At 35.6% G+C, this 18,312-nt stretch overlaps 1 protein-coding gene across 22 annotated transcripts in view; it reads left to right on the plus strand.

Annotated features, from left to right (window-relative positions):
• PTPRD (protein tyrosine phosphatase receptor type D) overlaps nt 1-18,312 on the plus strand; it is a 1,149,573-nt gene that overhangs the window by 118,235 nt on the left and 1,013,026 nt on the right. The gene's annotated exons all lie outside the window — the stretch shown is intronic.

Below are 18,312 nucleotides of genomic sequence, written 5' to 3' on the forward strand. Positions count from 1 at the left end.
TCTTTTCTTTTGTTGCCCCCAAAGTGTGTGGAATCATTTCTGGGACAAAACACTTATAGTTCTATACTTTTTCTGTAAAACAAAATCCAAATCAAACTATCTCATTATTTCTAGTTGGAAAAAAAAAATGTTTGATCTTCCTTATATTGCTTTAATTTCATCTCTTCAAAGAATTTAAATACTCTTAGTGATTTTTTGTTTACTGTTGTAGTTTAGAAAGTAGATTGTTGTAGTCATACAAATAGATTAGATCTTTTTTCCAACCCACAAATTCTGACATTCTGCAATATATTAAATGAAACATTTTAAAACTTTTTAAATGGTTATTTTTATATTCATCAGTGAGTGACCCAAGTTGTCCTGTGGTCAAGAAGGGGAAAGATTAGACAGTACATATCTCTAGGGTTTCATGGTTTTCTTTTCAGGGTAGTTTATATGACTTGTGTGCATATGAAATTTACTTACTGTGTCTATTCACATTTTAATACTGGATTTTATTTACATTTAAATATAGTTGTTTCATTAACATGGAAATAAGATTAGAAATTTATGTTATTTTCATTTACTTGTTTTACATTAATTGTTTTTAATAATTATGTTTTTAGTAGGCATTTTTCAAATGATGATTTTTAGTTCTTTACTCCTTTTTTGAAGTGATCCTCTAAATTCTCTATGTGGTGCAGTATTCTGTCCTATTTTTCCTTTTGGTAGTTAGTGAATTGTGTCATCATCTATTATATTCAAAGCAATTCTGACATTTCAGAATAGTTCCTGACCTTTTGTGGAACAAGGTCTTTGTTCATGATTGCTTTGCTACAGAATCAAGAATGTTCAAATAGTAGAATGCTATTAAAAGAACCCAAACCACCATATTAGAGTGGACTGAATACAAATTTTGTACCAGCATGTTTCTGATCCAGAATATGAGGGATAGAAATATTGTTATCTGCTTAGAAATTATGAAGATTTTCATAATTTTTTAACTGTTGCATTAATGTATTTTAATATACTATTCATTAAATACTAGGTAAAATATTTTGTCATATTTGTTAAAACGATGTTAACCAAGTAAAAAACACATCAGTGAATTGTTTAGGATCAGTGTACTTAGGAAAAAAAAGGTAATTACTGTCAATACATTCCTGTAAAAGTGATGAATTTTGACAATATTATTTGACAGAAAACTATTCCATAAATTTTCATAATCAGTTCTAATTCATATTTATTCTGAAATGGATGCAGATTTCTATGTAAATTTTTATTTAGAAAAGATAAGTATTTGAAGAATTCTATAGAGAATTCACTCTCTTTTTGTCTGCCTGCTCAATCTTACCATGTCTGTTTCATGACAATTCCTTTTCTAAAGACCATTTGCTGTGCAAAAGAATTCTGTCAATAAGGCGGCCATAAAAAAAAAAAAAGTGTTTTATTCTGAGTGTTTTGAGATTAATTTTTTTTTAATGCAAAAGCACATCAAGAAACATAAATGAAAATAATGTCAAATAGCACTTATTCTCTTTTTCTCTAAAAATCTTTTTACAGCAAAATATAAACACAATTACAGTAAAAAGCAACATATGAAACTTTGTTAGACTTCTGCACAGAAGGGCAAACAGAAAAAACCTCTTCTTAAGATGTTGTCCTGGTTCTGGCCAGGACATGGTTAATTTTTTGTAATAGCGGGGAGGGGGCATGGCCAAAGCACAGGGTTATTCTATACACCCTCAGGCCGTTGCTAGAGGCAGGAGAAAGGGATTCTGTTCTAGGAAGAAGGGGCTCCTTCCCAGGGGTCGTAAATGTGTTGGAGGGAACATTGGGTATTGCCTATTGTTGAGGGCTTTCTCTGTGAATTGTTTCTTTTCTTGTACCTTCTGTCATTAGTGTTGTTTGTTTCTTATCTCATTGCTGTTGCAAATTTGCTAATGCTTTTCTCATAGCTATTTTTTAAAAGATTTTCTGCTAAACCCATCAGAAAAACTGGTAACACACAGTAGTTACTGTTGAATATCGATCTGATTTTTCTCAGTGCTATCCTTCCCTTTTTTTTTTTTTTTTTAGTATGTGGAGAACAAAGCACTGGTACCATATAGCCCTACCACACTGATTATTTCTCAAACAGATTTGCAGATGATAAATTAGAAAGTGGATTTTCAGTAACTGGGTGGCTAATTATGACAGTGTTTATCTGTACAGCAGTATAATAAATATAGCATTATATCATATTGTATCATATGCAAGAAATTGGGCAAAGAGGGCAGGAGACCAGCATGGCTGAGTCAGTACCTGCTGGTCAAATTAAACAGAAAGAAGCAAATGCATGGGCTGTTGAATCTAGGGCAGGTGACCTGGGAAGAGTATAGAGAACAAGTACGGTTGTGTAGGGATTGGGTAAGGAAGGCCTAGGTAAAGCTGGATCTGAACCTGGCAAGGAATGTAAAGGTTAACAGGAAGGACTTTTACAGGTATGTTAGCCAGGAAAAAAACAGTCAAAGAAGGTGTACCCCCTCTGATAAACAGGAATGGATAACTTGTAACAACAGATGAGGAGAAGACTGAGGTACTCAACAACTTTTTTATCTTGGTCTTTACCTCTTTTTCTCTTCTAAAATTTTCTTACCTTGTCTATCTGATCTTAACAGTTTGAACTATATAAACAAGCATTATGTTGTGCAATTGGAACTTTCTGGTTTTTGATTTTGTGGGTATGGTAAGGTTAAAATGGAAGATGAAACATACCACTAGATTGTTCATATAAACCACCCAGAATCCCAGGAGAAACTTTGATTCTCTATGCCCTCCTGAAACAACAGATATTTTAAGTTTTTGGAACAGACACAACTGAAGACCATAGCCATGCACAAAGGTAGCTGAGAAACAGAAAAGCTGCAAAATGCAGGCAGAGGGTTTTAATTTTTTAATGGGTCATACAATGAAGTGTTCACTCTTTACTCTCTTCCCACACCTCCTCAGTGGATAGACAGAAGGATGGGGACTGGAGGAACAAAGTCCCTCCCAGTGTAAGAGATCAGGTTCATGGTAACCTGAGGAACCTGAATGTACATATGTCTATAGGACATATGTATGAGAGATCCCAGAGTTGTAAGGGAATTGGCTGATGTAGTTGCCAAGGCAGTCTCCATGACATTTGAAAAGTCATGGCACCCAGGTGAAGTCCCAGGTGACTGAAAAAGGGGAAACGTTTTACCCGTCTTTAAAAAGGGAAGAGAGGAGGACCTGGGGAACTACAGACCTGTCAGCCTCTGTTCTGTGCCTGGCAAGATCATGGAACACATCCTCCTAGAAGCTCTGCTAAGGCACATGGAAGAGAGGGAGGGGATTCAGGACAGGCAGCATGGCAGCAGGGCAAGTTCTGCCTGACCAGCCAAGTGGCCTTCTGTGATAGAGTGACTACAGCAGTGGACAAGGGTTATGGATGTCATTTATCTGGTCTTCTGTTAAGCCTTTTACATGGCTCCCCCCAACATCTTTCTCTCTAAACTGGAGAGATATGGATTTGATGAGTGAACTGTTTGATGGATAAGAAAGTGGATGGATGGTTACATCCAGAGGGCAGTTGTCAATGGCTCAGAGTTCCGATGGACATCAGTGACAAATGATGTCCTTCAGGGGTCTGTATTGGGACCAGTGTTATGTAATATATTAATTAATGATAGAGATGAAGGGATTGAGTGCACTCTCAGTAAATTTACTTATAACACCAATCTGAATGGTGCAGCTGAAAAAGCTGAAGGATGGGATGCCATCCAGAGACACCTGGACAAGCTTGAGAAGTGGGCCCATGGGAATCTCAGGAGGTTTAAGACTAAGAGCAAGTTGCTGCACTTGGGTTGAGGCAACACCTGGTTTGATACAGGCTGAGGGATTAACTGATCAAGAGCAGCTCTGCCGAGAAGGACTTTGGGGTGCTGTTGGATGAGAGGCTGGACATGAGCCAGCAATGTGTGCTCAAGCTCAGAAAACCAATCATGTTCTGGGCTATGTCAAAGCAACGTGGCCAGCAGGCCGAGGGACGTGATTCTGCCCCTCTGCTCTGCTCTGGTGAGACCCCACCTGGAGTGCTGCATTCACCTCTGGGGTCCTCAGCACAGGTAAGACATGGTCCTGTTGGACCAAATCCAGAGGAGGGACACCAAGATGATTAGAGGGGTGGAACACCTCCTACAAGGAAATGCTGAGAGAATTCGGTTTGTGCAGCCTGAAAAAAAGGCTTCAGAGTGACCTAATTTCAGCCTTCCAGTACCTGAAAGGAGCCTACAAGAAAGACAGAATGGGATTTTTTATGAGAGCACATAATGACAGTACATGTGGGAATGGTTTTAAACTGAGAGTAGGTTTAGACCAGATATTAGGAGGAAGTTCTTTGCTCTGAAGGTGGTGATTGTTGGAACAGGTTGTCCAGAAAGGTTGTGAATGCCCCATCCCTGGAGGTATTACACCAGAATCACAGACTGGATGGAGTTCTGAGCACCCTGTTCTAGTGGCCATGACATTGGCCTAGACATTGGCCATGTCAGGGTGGTTGGAACAAGATGATCTTAAATCCAAACAATTCTACGATTCTTTGATGTATTATATCATGTAATACAATGCAATAAAATGCAGTAATAAACTATAATAAATACGCAGTGATGGTCATATTCATATTAATACTTTTTGCTGAAATAGTAAATGCTCTTCACTATGTTGAGATCAACAATTAGTATTTGAAATTTCATATTTAAACTTCATAAAGGTAGAAGTCAGATAATGAAGTATTTTCATACTGATAGATTGTGCATATTTCACTATTTTAATCTCCTTATAAAATTAATGTCTGTTTCACAAAGGCAGGTGTCATGGTTTGAGATCCCCAAAATCTAATTCCCTAGTATAAGCCCCCTCCCCCATCTCAACCTAGTATAAGATGTGTTTTTTCCAGACAAAACACAAGACTCAGAATGGGGGAAAGGGAGTATATTACAATGACTGTACAAATAAATATTATAATAAATTATACACATGATCACAACTATCTCTACCATGACACAAGTATTTACAATGGGTCAGATCTCTTCTCCCCTCCAAATAAAAGTCCAGGAGGGAAGAAGGACAGATCCCTTCTTCAGAGCAGCAATATCTCTAAGGCAGCAGGTCTCTCTGTCTCTGTGCAGCAGCCGTAACTGGATTGTTGTAGCTGGATCTCTTCTCAATACACACAAGGGGGTCTCCAAGCCCCTTGGCCCGTCGTCTCCAAACGAGGGTCTTTCAAGACACAAGGAGGTCTCCTTTCACCCCTCTTGGCTCTCCTTCGACTCCAAGCGAAGGCCTCACCTGTGGACTGCGTAGCAGGGACACAACTCGCTTCAACACAGGCATATCACGAAATACAGGGGTATCTTCGTGAAAGTCCCTTCCTCAGGGGATTCACCCCTGAGTCAGAACATCTTGGGCAGCATTCAATTGAAAGCCTTTGCCTCAAGAGTTCTACCAGAGCTCCTGTGCTCTGTCTCAGGCTGCTAGGCTTGCCAGCAGCAGTGAGGGGGGCCAAGGTCAACCCCCCCTGCATTCCTTCTCCATCTCAATCCAGCTTCAGGACATCTTTGAGCTTCTCAGTTCCTCTCTCTGGTGCTGCAGCACTCCAAGGCTCCTCTCCTTAATAGGAGTCCACCTCCCTCCTTTCTCAGAGGTCTCAGAGGGGTATGGGGTCTTATTCTAGTTCTTACCCCAGCTTCCTCTCTCCCTGCTGCTCTCTCGGCTCTCTCTCTTTGTTAGACATCTCTGTGTCTGCTTGCCTGGTTGCAAGCCATCTCTGCTGCGTTCTTATCTTTTTGGCTCTCTGCCATCGCTTCTGGACGCTGCTTCTGCCGCTGCTGTCTCTTCTCACTCACAGTGGAGAAAACTTTCTTAGCTCTCAACTGCAGGCACCTAGCCCAACTTTATGCTGTTCCAGGTCCCCGCAGGCCCCGCCAAGCTCCTGCCTTCTGCTCCTCGTGGCCTCAGAACATGGCTACCACTTGTACAACCCAACTACAACTAACCTTCTCTTCCGTTTGCTTGTGGTATGTTTACATTTTGCAGAAGCGCCCACTGGACAAAACTTCAAAACTTCCAGGGGTTACCACCCCCTGGGGTTTTACCACTTCCTTAGCTTCAGAGGGAAAACCTGGTTCAAACTACTACAGCAGGATTGGCTATTGTGCCTCTAGAGGTGATGTAAAATTCAACTTTCTGTGCAAGATAATGTATAAACATAGAAGCAGTCAAATGACATATGTTTCTTAACAGAAGGATGAAAATGTATCTGATGTTCCATGAGATAAAGGAACATATCTTTATTTGCCTCTGTGCAGAACTACTGTATTGTTCTAGTGGACTGCATGTGATTTTAATACAAAAGATAATTATAATAGTTGGAACCATGTTGCTGCACTGCCCTAGACCTTTTGCCTGCATTGAAAATGAGAATTCTGTGTATCTTCTCTGGATTAAAAGGTAAGTATTCAGACTGAAGGTTACCCAGTGTTTGTGCTATTGACAAACTCAGCATCAGATTATCTAGCCAGGTAAAAGCATCCATTTATTTTTTTAAGTTAGAACTGTGACAGTTTTAATGCTGCTAACAATTCAGGTTGTTTAGGATACACATTTTATTTTTCTTTCTTCAGCAGCTTTTTCCTTTGTGGATTATCTGTATTTATATGTCTATCTATATATATATAGATATACTTCATATATATCTGTAGAAATGTGTATGTAAGCAGCTATATATATTTATTCGAGACATGGGTACTTTTATTTTACTAAGAATTTCTCTTTCATCTAATAGATGATGTTATTGAAAAGGAAAAATCTGTTGTTAGCACTGAGTACTGTTTCTTCTATTATGAGCTCCCATCTAAAATTAAATCTATTAATTGCATCATAAATATCCTAAATCAAAACTCCTCTGAATAAACTGAAATAATGACAGGACCAAATTGCATCAGTTCTGATGAGACTATATTGTCTCTCCTAAAACCTTGATATTAATATCTGTTCCTTTTTTTATTGTGATTCTGTGCAGGAAATTTGATTTTGCTTACTTTTGAAAGTATAAATAATGTTTTGTACCTGAAACTCACAAATAATGATTCCTTAAAAATGCACCCTGTAACAGAAAAGTTGAATATCTAGAATCCGCAATTTTTCTTTAACATGTCAAATTTAAAATTGGGCTTTCTCACACACACTTTTCCTGCATTTGCACATGTCTAAAGGTGAAAGATTTGCATAAAGCCTCTGAGGAAAAGAGAGATCCTAGTGTAACACTTTGCTTGAAAGATCAGAAGGTATTTGAAAGCACAAATTTTTAAACTAGATAAAGCAGCCATTCTTGAGTGATAAAACAATGTTATTGACCTCTTTAGGCAGCTTTATAATAGAGGAATGTCACCTTAATTTCCCTCCCTGAGTGCGTCTTTCATATGTGCAGCCCTTTCTATCACTTACCTTTAAAAAGTTGTCATGAAACCTTTCCATTGTTCCCAAGAATAACTCCAGGTTCCATTTAATGCTATTTTTTGTCTTTTATCTCTCTGAATTTTCTTCATCCCGAGAGGTATCAGGTACATCTCTTGAAGTAAAACAGGCCATTAAATATCTCCCCAGGACAGAATACTTGTTCTTTATTAAGTCCATAAAAAAGTCATAAAATAAAGACGTGGAAGACTACTTTTTTCTTGATAGGTCAGGGCAACCATCAAAGAAGCAGACATTGTATCTAACATCTTTCTTCCCTAGGGTACATTCCTGAACACTACAAAAGTCATAATACTATGGGAGAAAGAATTCTGGCCTCATTTGGTAAATCCTGAAGGCTCTAAATAGAATCATTCTGTGTTATGTGGATATTTTGGCATCAAATTGCACAATAGGATATTCTATTAGATTTTTTTCAAGTACTTTAAAACTAAATCTGTCTTTTCAGATACATGTTTAAAGCAATGTTATGCATTCTTATACAGGTGTACAGTTAACTAAATCACCTGTGATATTAAAACATGCATCTTTAATAAAAAGATATAATAGGATTTTCAGATAATTCTTAAAATGGATTAGATACAAAAAATTATATCTGACTGGAACCAAATATACTAACATTATATATACTCTTATGCTTTACATGATAAAAAGTTAGAACAAAGTTGCTGTTTGACAACTGTACAGCTTCATCCCTGTGTAATCTCCTAATGGAGATTTAAACTTCTGTGTTATACCAGTAACTATTAAACCAAGTTGTCAAAAATTCTAGCTCTTATTTAAAAAATCAGAACATAATTTTGAAGTGGGTTGTAAGAGTAAGAGAGCAGATACAGAACCAGGAAATTCATAGGAATGGAAATCCTCCTTTTTGTGCATGGGAAACTTATGAGGGGGAGGGAGAATGGGAAAGGATCATGGATAGGTGAGAGGAAGGATTGGTTTAACTCTGGAGAAATGATACTTAGTATAATAAAACCATGGGGCAGGGGTGTGTAAAAAGATATTTGATTCTACAGACTCTTAACTGCAAATAAGAGTTCAGTATTAACTGACTACATGCATTTATTTTTAGTAGAGATCATAAGAGAAGGGAAAGTAGAAAACTCAGGGGTTTAGTTATGTATAAATCTATAGTGCACAGTAGATGATTGGGATGATAGTACCACACTGATAACACAAATGAAATTATTTTCATTACGTTTATCAAAGAAACCTTTGAAAAGGTGGAAAGAATCCAACAGGCTGCACAGCTGCAGAAGGTGATTATATACCCATTTTCATGAGGAACCAAGCAGCCAGGAAAATACAAAACTGGCAGAGAGGAAAGAACTTTGATAACAGCTGTATTTTGTTGTGATACATTTTGAATGGCAATGAACCTGAGAGTAAACTTGACAGAAAATTGTGCAGAATTCCTAAACTGAGTAGCCCTCAGGGCATACAGGATCGAGTGGTACATAATGGTGACTATAGTGCAATAACTATGCAGGATACTTGATGAGTGACAGGTATATTACAGACATTAATTAAGTGAACAGGAATGAAATCTTACCAGCTACTGAGCATTTGATATTCCCTAATAGCAGCAAATCCCTCTCACTCACTTTTTAACAACAGCAACAAAACAGTTCAAGATGTGTTTCTAGCTTCATCACAGGCACCAATTAGCTGTTCATGGTGTCTGTTTCTCTGCAGTTTTCAAGAACAATGGTATCATTAGAGCATTTAAAATGCAGTGTCAACAGGAAATGGAACAATAGCTGCAAGCAAAAAAATTACAAACCACAGAGCCATTATGTTGGGGGTTTTTTGTCCTGAATGTAGTGCATCTTAGCATTTTTCTTTTTTTTTCCTTTTTTTTTTCTCCGCAACAAAGAAATGGATGATAATTTAAGTCAGTAAACCCCAAAATTTAGGAGAGCATCTGTATGCAGTATGAGAGGTTCAGTTTAATTTTCGTACTGCTACTCAGTGGTTCACTGTTAATATTTTTTTACAAAATTAGACCGTCTTGAATTTTCTTGAGGAGACTTATGAAGAGTATAAAATCTTACAAAACCACATTGAAACAGCAGTTATTCTGTTCCATTTCCAGATGACTGGGACACAGCAGGAGGTGTCTGTGTTAGGCTGTTTGTAACAGCTGAAACTATGTATTTTTTGCCACAAACTTAACTTATTGTAAAAGCCCTAAAATCCCCATTTTGCTTAGATTAATAACTCATCTCTCACTTTTACTAGGTTATATGAGCAGACATTTTTTTTCAAAGGCTTTAATCAGATTCTCTTATATTTCTGGTTCAAATTCCCTTGTTCTGTGTAGGGTCAAAGAATATTGAGCAGGAAAATGGTGAATCCTCAGCAGTTCTCAGTTATGTTTATGCTAGGAGCCTTTCACTGTGGAAATGAAAGATGCTTAGGTTAAAAGGTACAAGAAATGAGACAAGTATAGAGTGGCACATTATTCCAGGTACTATCAATATGAGGACTTTGTAATCTATCAGTTTCACCTAGAATATCATATTTAATGGCTGCTGTGGCACCTATACCTATTTAATTCTTATATTTTTATAATTTTTCGATATCCTAACACAAAGAAGTCAATACCTGAAGTATGGAAAATGTACTTCTGTTTGCTGCTATACTACTTCATAACTTTATTGAACATCTTCAATTTTTGAGTAAGAAATTATAGTCAATAATTATTGCATTATTATCTCTCCTTTCTACTCAGAAGTTAAATGCATTTTTTTCATATCACCCTTCTGTTTTCTATTTTTCATGGTAAATAATAGCAGAAAACTCCAAGGGAATTTTTTATCAGGATTATATCAAAGCAGCTCTGCTTACTCAAAGGTTCTTTGGAACCTCTGATTACAACTGCCACCTTTTTATTCTTCCGTATTGCATTCAGTAGTGAGAAGTATCAGATTTATGTACAATATACAATATACAGAATACAATAAAATTGTCATTCATTTGGTCTGCCATCACTAACCCCAAGCTAACCTTCAAAAACTGTTTCTCAAATCCTCCCTGTGTGATTTTATACCACATAAAATCTGTGATTGCGGATGTACACTTGCATTGACTTCTCCCAAACCCTTTTCTTGGTGTGTACTGACTGAATTTCATTAGCATTTTTTCACTGCATGTTGCGAATGAATGATCATAGTGATGTCTGATGTTGCGTCATTTTGTCAGTCTTCTTAATTATTTCAATTTATTTTACCCACTGTTTGTATCACCAGCACTCTTGAATGGCTTCTCTCCACTCCCTTTCCCCAGTCCTTTAAAAATACCACAAAACAAGTTAAATCATAGTACAAGCACTTTTGACTTTCTGTGGGTAATCTCCTATCTCTTCTGAAACTGACCCAGTCCATACAGAATGCAGACTGAGCTAACAAAAGCATACCTGAACATATCACATTTCAGATAGTTACTATATTTTTGGGCCCCAGCACTTACTGGGAAGAGACAGAAAAACCTTTTAGTGCTGTCATAAGATAGTATATACTACACTCCAACTGAATAGCTGAGCCACTATTATGTCAAGAAACTAATCTAAGACACAGTTTTTCCAAGTAAAATGTGTTTTAAATATTCTGAGGATGGGGTTTTGCAACTGAATGTACGAAACAGTGAAGTATTTAAAAAATAAATTTCATCTATCATGCCTAGAGCCTGATGCCCTTGTGCTCATTAATTTATTGAATCCCTCACAAATTCTGGATTAAATTACAGTCAGATAGATCCAATGAATCTATCAGAAACGTTAACTTCTATTTATTGTGTTCTCTCTAGTTTTCTGTGAACTGTGTATAGAATATTCCAGAAGGTGGACATGTCCTTGGGGCATGCAGGAATTATGACAATTTTTTTACCATGGATACAGAAAAAGTTCCCTATTCTGATCTGAATGGGATAACACAAATGAGGTACAATTAGGTGTAGAATTAGGTAGATGAGTAAGATGCAAGGTAGATGACTAAACTGGAATAAGTTAGTAGGTGCATATTAAAATTGTAGTTGTATTATTATTTCATGGTTCATATTTTAATGATATGTTCTATTATATTTTTGTTATACAGGATAGAAATTCGTTACACTCCACTCAGCTGAAGTTTGAAATAGCATACTTTTGGAAATGTAGGATGCTAAATGTTAAAATGCTTAATTGCTGCAAGAATCTAGCTTTAAAAGTCAGAGGTGTTATCAGGGTAAGGGAACAGGCTTTCTAAAGAGTTGTACAAGAAAATAAAAAAAGTGTCAAGGAATAATAAGAGACTCATTAAGGTGTGTTTTATCTAGGAAAATAGTAGATGGGAGTATAGAGACATCAGCAATTAAGTTGGACTGATGGCATTTACTTAGTTGTACTACCTTTTGCAGTGACCAGCCAGCCAAAAGCATTAATTCCTGTAGGAATTTTGATAGTAAGGTTTATGGTTGTGACAAAATCTTGTGCATCTGTGTAGATGTTAGTGGTCACTTAAGAAAGAGTGATGAGTACTTTCAGCAGTCATTAAAGGTGTAAAGGAATTAGCTGAACAACAAATTCTGATGTGAAAAGAAGTACTTTTTGCTGTTGCTAAGGCATCCCTACATTCAAGTGTGCATAGCATAAAGCTGACCAATGGACACCATGACTTGCAAGCTTCCTTCAGTTATTACTGTCATATAATGAAAACTATGTAGTATACATTGCAGCTGTACATTCATTAATACATGATATTCTGCTAAAAAGTAACAGGATTTGGGTTTTTTTTTATTAATCTCAGGCAATAAAGTGTGACTAGTAGTGTGACTCACTACTTTTTGAAATGTACAGTTGCAAACTGGAAATATAAGAAGTTCACTTTAAAAAAATATTCTCACAAAAGAAAAATAAATCTTAAGTTAATCTATCTTAGATATGTGATTTACTAAGAGAAAACATGGATGTGTGTGCTTCCTTTGGCTTACTTAGGGTGCTTCCTATTGCAATTCCTGATTAATTTTTTGATTTTTAACCTGCATAGGGTATAAACACGGTTTCAAAGACCTTCTCATATGGGTTATTTGCTCATAAACAGATAGCTGGTATACTGTGAATCTTCTCTACTGAAAGTATTCTGTACAGGAAAAAATGTCTCAAAAGGCAAGTTTTCTTTGCAGTGAAATTTTTGGAAAAACTTTGAAATTTATCTATACTCTGCTGTTATAAGTATTTTTAGTTTTCCAAGACCATTATATCCAAAGAAGTTCGTCACTGGTACTTATCTATAAATGTGTGTTATATTTATGCCTGATTTCAGAGGCTTATAAGAGGTTTTATGTGGTTGGGGTATTTTGTTTGTTGGTTTGGGTTTTTTTGCTTATTTTCCTGAGACCAGCTTTCTGATCTAACAGAAACATTTGCCAATTCTGTAAAGTCCACAGACTCTGATATTAATTTTAAAAGCACCATCAAATAGACTAATATTTAATTAGATAGCAAGGAAATGGAATTCCAGCATGTGGTATGAGTGCTGTAACAATAATTCTTTTTCCTCAGCGATGTTTTGAATACAGCAGTGCAAGTGTGATTAAAATAACCAATAGCTTTTTTTACCAAGAAAATGGTTTTAGAATTTAAGTTTCTAAGATATAGTTCATGTCCAGAAGTTATCGCCCTGCTCATACTGAATCATTCCAGTTTCATGTCAGTTTCAGTGTGCAAAGTGTGGAAAACATTGTATGAAAGCACAGTGCCTTCATGAGTACTGCAGTCTTCACTGGAGTTATGGCTGCCTGCTGTTTATTTTTGCTTACTTGTATTTGAGGATATAAGTATACCTGAACTCATTCTGCCCTATTCCAAAATGTCTTGGGGAGGGGTGGCTATTTTAATCTTATTACCCTTTTTTTCACTATATTAGTAGAAAGCCTGAGAAAGACTGTAAAAAACCTGTAAATGTATATAGTGCTTTCAAAATGTGTTGCTATGTTTGCACTTCTCTACAAGAGCAAGGCTCAAAAGAAAGAGAGTAAGTAGAAACAGAAGTGACTTGAAAGAGTTGATTTCTGAAAAAAAAAAAAATTACAAAAAGTTGAAATTAATGGATAGCCTAGTTGCATATTCTTTAGAGTAGCACACTGCTCTGAAAGCTAACAAGGAGAGATTTACATATATCCTCAAAAAAGCCCTGTAACTATTATCTTAGAGCATGCTTACCAATCTGTTTACTCTGAACGTCTAGACAAGTGAATTTTGAGCCTGTTTGTAATTCCACAGAGATCTGGCAACTTTTTTGTGATAATCAACAAAATATTAAATTTAAGGAATAAAAACCGATATATTTTTTAAGCTAAGATATGCTTTCCAGATAATTTCCTTTAATTTATAATATCCAATTTTGACAATTATGTATAGATCGAAATGCCCTATTATTACAAGGGCAGTTCAGAATACTATGGTTTATCAATGGAATTCCTCTAAGATTTCTTTCTGTTCTCTTCATAAGCATATTGTTCTGAGAAGAATGTGTATTTTTTTAGTCTTCCAAACTAACTGAACAGGTTAATTGTTATTCTCTGTTTCAGTTCTGCTTTTGTTGATAGGTTTTAAGTGACAGTCACCTGATGATCAGGATCTTCAGCTCAAGATCTTCAAACTAAGCCCAAGTGAGGAGGCATTCAAAGCATAATATAATATTTTAAATGAGACATTGTTTTAAAGATGGAATTATGTGCAGTGTACTCAGTTTTGGATTACTTTCTTCTTAAACTTCTTCTGACTTAAGTTTTCACTCTGGTGGTATTCTATTAATGAGAATTCAATAACTTTTTTAAAAACAGGTTTTGATTTTAGAATTTAGAAGTTAAACTACTTATTTCTGACTATTGTGCTTGGAACTTTAACACAGTTTGCAATAATGCTTTGAAAGTGAGGTTTTAAATGCTATTTTCTTCACAATACTGTAGTTGGGAAGCAAATTTACTTAAAATATGGAATTTTTATACATACTGGTGGTACATAGTCCTTCATTGCCTTCATATACACTTGGGGGTTTTATTTTTCACTGTAAGCTGCTGACTATCCTGTGAAAATGAACTGTGCACTCCTGTTCATGTAGTTAAAATATCTGGCCTTTTCACTCTGTCGTATCTTTTTATATACAAGAAGCCTTATGCAGTGTGAATGATTCTTCTTGGTGCTCCAGATTTCCTCTTCTGATTCTAAACCAGGGCAGCTCTATGGACCTGAGACCTTGGCAAAAAAGTATGCGATTATTTTACCAGATTTTATTAGTATAAATCTAAATGCTTGGAACTCAGATCCTTAATGAAGGGAGGACTTTTTGGACAGAGAACCAGCTGCGAGAATGACTGATAAATTACAAAGATAAGCCATGTATCCAAGGGGATAGGACTTTTCAGTCTCCTGAGCTAGCTAAGGTGTAATATTTTAGTACTGTTGAATTTAGCAATAGTGAGTGAGACCTAATTATCTATATTAAAAATAATCCCATTTATATTCTACCATATAACTATTATTTACTTTATCTCTGAATCCTGGAAAGATTCTGCAAAAAAATCTACATTAAGTAAGCTTATATCTTCCTTTTACATAGTGCTCCAGGAGAAATTGAGTAGAATTTCTCAAGAAAATAAGCACACTTTACCAAAAGTCAAAAAAATTTAAATATCAATATCAACCCTTATTAACCTTCAGCAGGACATTTCCAGAAACAATCCATATACATTTCATATATCTATAAATGCACTAAGATGTCATTGGTCTGTTAAAAACATAGAGTTGTATAATCATAGAATCATTTAGGTTGGTAAAGACCCTTAAGATCTTTGAGTCCAATCGTTAACTCAACACTATTCATGCCCACCACTCAACCATGTCCTTAAGTGTCATGTCAAACATTAGGTATGCTGAAAAGGCATATGATAAATATGTGTATATGTATATTTATAACATATATGTATAACAAAACAGCAGGCAAAGTACTTGAACCAACACCCCATTGCTAGAGAAAATATAGTGGGATAAATATTTCCAAAATATAATTTTTTACCGTATGTACAAGTATATTTGTACACCTTTTTTTGTTTCATCAGAGATTAATTTTGCTCACTAAATGAATACAAGCCATATCAGAATGTAGATTACTCACATTCAATATGAATATTCTATCAGTTTAATTGGTTGCTTTGTATGCTAGTGAAAATTTATGTTAACAGTCAAGCAGACAAGGTGGAGCCTGAAAACTGGACAATATATTTGTAGAACATACTTAGACTGAAATGCATCTGTAGTCTATTAAGCTGCATAATGATTACAGTGACTCTGAGGATGAAAATACTACATTCAATATCCTGTAGAAAATTCAACTTTCCAAAACTGCATTTCTTCAGCTTAGAACTTAGTAAAATTCTTTACTTATGATTTGGAGAACATTTACAAATGTATGAAGAAAACATGGGGCTTAAAATACTAAAAGACATTAACTGTAGTCTTCTGTTAGTCTATTTAGAATGTTTGCTGTCATTTTCATGAAAATATTGACTATGAATTTGGTATGATTTTAAAAGGTTTTAGATAAATACCATAATGCAGAAAACAATATAAGAACTTGACAGAAAACAAAATGGTTTAAAAATTAAGTAATTTCCAAATTTTCAGAGTGAAGCAATCAAAAATCTGGAACTAAAACTTTAGAATAAAGTGATGCAGAAATATATGTCCCAAAGGAATGGGAAAACACTTTTTGACAGCAAAATCTATGAAGATTTTAGCATGAAAACTATAAGAGAAGAGTTGTGTGACATTTTCCTCTTGTCCTGTTGTCTTGTTATCCTGTTAAATCCATGACACTGGATTTTTATTGTTTTTATTGTTTCCAATTCTTGGCTGGATTTTTTTTTTTTAAGATGAGAGGGAAAATGAAAGTTCAAGGTAGATTTTTGATGCAAATTTTTAATCAGCCATATTTAGAAATCCTCATCTTTTGTTTCCCCTTTGAACAAGAATACACAATTAGAGATACAAATGTTTCCTATATGTCTTTTTTATTGGGTCAGGTAAATTATCAGGGAGTTATTGAGTAATCCTTCTACAAAACTAAGTAATCATGAATGAACATAGATACCATTTGTCCACAAAAACAATTGTTTGCAACACAGGGATATGCCAATCGTGTTTTATCAGGCTTTTTCTTCTACTTCAATGTGCTCAGGAACAATTTGGGCAGTGAATTTAATACGGCCTCAGAAAGAATCGGAATCTTCAGAAGACACATGCATGAAATGAAACCAGCAATATGCAGTGCACTGCATCCCAGAAATTGAACTGTGAAATGCACCAGGTTGGGATGAGCCATCTAGGAATTGACATTTCCTGAGTAAAGTGACTATTACACCTTCACGTATAAAAAGTCTAAATCAGTGATAAGTGTGAATACAATAGATGTCCACAGCTTTTAACTATATATTAGCTCATATATATATATATATATATATATACACACATATATAAAAATATATATTTATAACGGGCATAAATAATTCCAATGTCAATGTTGGTTTCAATTCAATCATAAACTCAGCTGAAAATTATTAATTATTACTGTGCTCACCTGGACAGGGTTTTCAGGTGGTTATATTGTCACGACAAGAAAATTTCAGTGACTGTTTCCTGCCAGCCTCTAAATAGAAAGTACTGTTTCCAAAAATACAAGAAAAACACATGGACTTTAATTACATCTTGATTTTATAAGTTAATTTTGAAGATGCCCTTGCAACCAAAATACAAAATGAAGATTGTGTTCTTGATTTAGGTGAAACCATTTTTGGAATAGCTTACTTTGAAAAAAAGTTCTATTAATTTTGTGTAAGTCCTTTTCACTATATATTTATGCTATGGGTTGCACATGTAACTTTTACAGTTAGTTTTGTTTTGTGTTTTTTAACTGAACTTTTTTTTCATGCTTTTCCCCTTTACTGAGCAAACAAATATCATTGTTGTTGGCATGATAAGGCTTGTCAGATTTGGCTATGGAATCAACATCTCTCTTCTCTGAAGTACTGATTCATGAAAATACATGGCAAATGTACTCCCAAAGAACCAGTTGTTCTACATGACTGTAAAAATTGGTGATTGTGTCTGTGACACATAAAGCTCTCCACGAAAACTGGAATGGAAAAAGAAATTGAATAAAGTATTTGGAAGCTGGAACAAAGTTGTATCAAACATTGGTGTAGACACATTGGAGCATAGTTTCATAACTGCATTTTGTGACTAATTAAACTTGGTTAGATTTTGCTCTGCCCGTTTTGTTGAATCATAAACAGCAGTTCACTAGTAGACACAATGGACCAGTTTTCAAAATTGTCTAAAGTACACATACAAAAGTGCTCTTGGGAGTGAAGGCTGTAATGTGTTTCCTATTATAACAGCACTTTGTATTGCCATATTACATTCCATTAGCAGATATCACCATACTTTGAAGCTACTAATGACCTAAGTCCTCCAGGGAAGAAATGTTATTTGTGTTTCACAACACATGAAAGAGGCCCTAAATGTAACAGCAGTTACCTGCCCTCCAATGACAGCATAAGTGTTGGAGAGATACATCAGCTAGGGAGGAAAGTGTGTGATTTGAAGCACTTTTCTTTTTATTGATACTTACATTCAGTGGCTTTCTCGTTGCCAGTTAGCTGGACACACAAGGGAAATTACCCATTCAAAGTTGTTTCTACTTTAGAACAAATTATCTCTGCAGGTCCATTTTACCAAACTTGCAAGTCTTTCTT

Source organism: Manacus candei, unplaced genomic scaffold (assembly GCF_025592945.1).
Source record: "Manacus candei isolate 608988 ecotype Guabito, Panama unplaced genomic scaffold, ASM2559294v1 h1tg000093l, whole genome shotgun sequence".
Classification (NCBI taxonomy): domain Eukaryota; kingdom Metazoa; phylum Chordata; class Aves; order Passeriformes; family Pipridae; genus Manacus; species Manacus candei.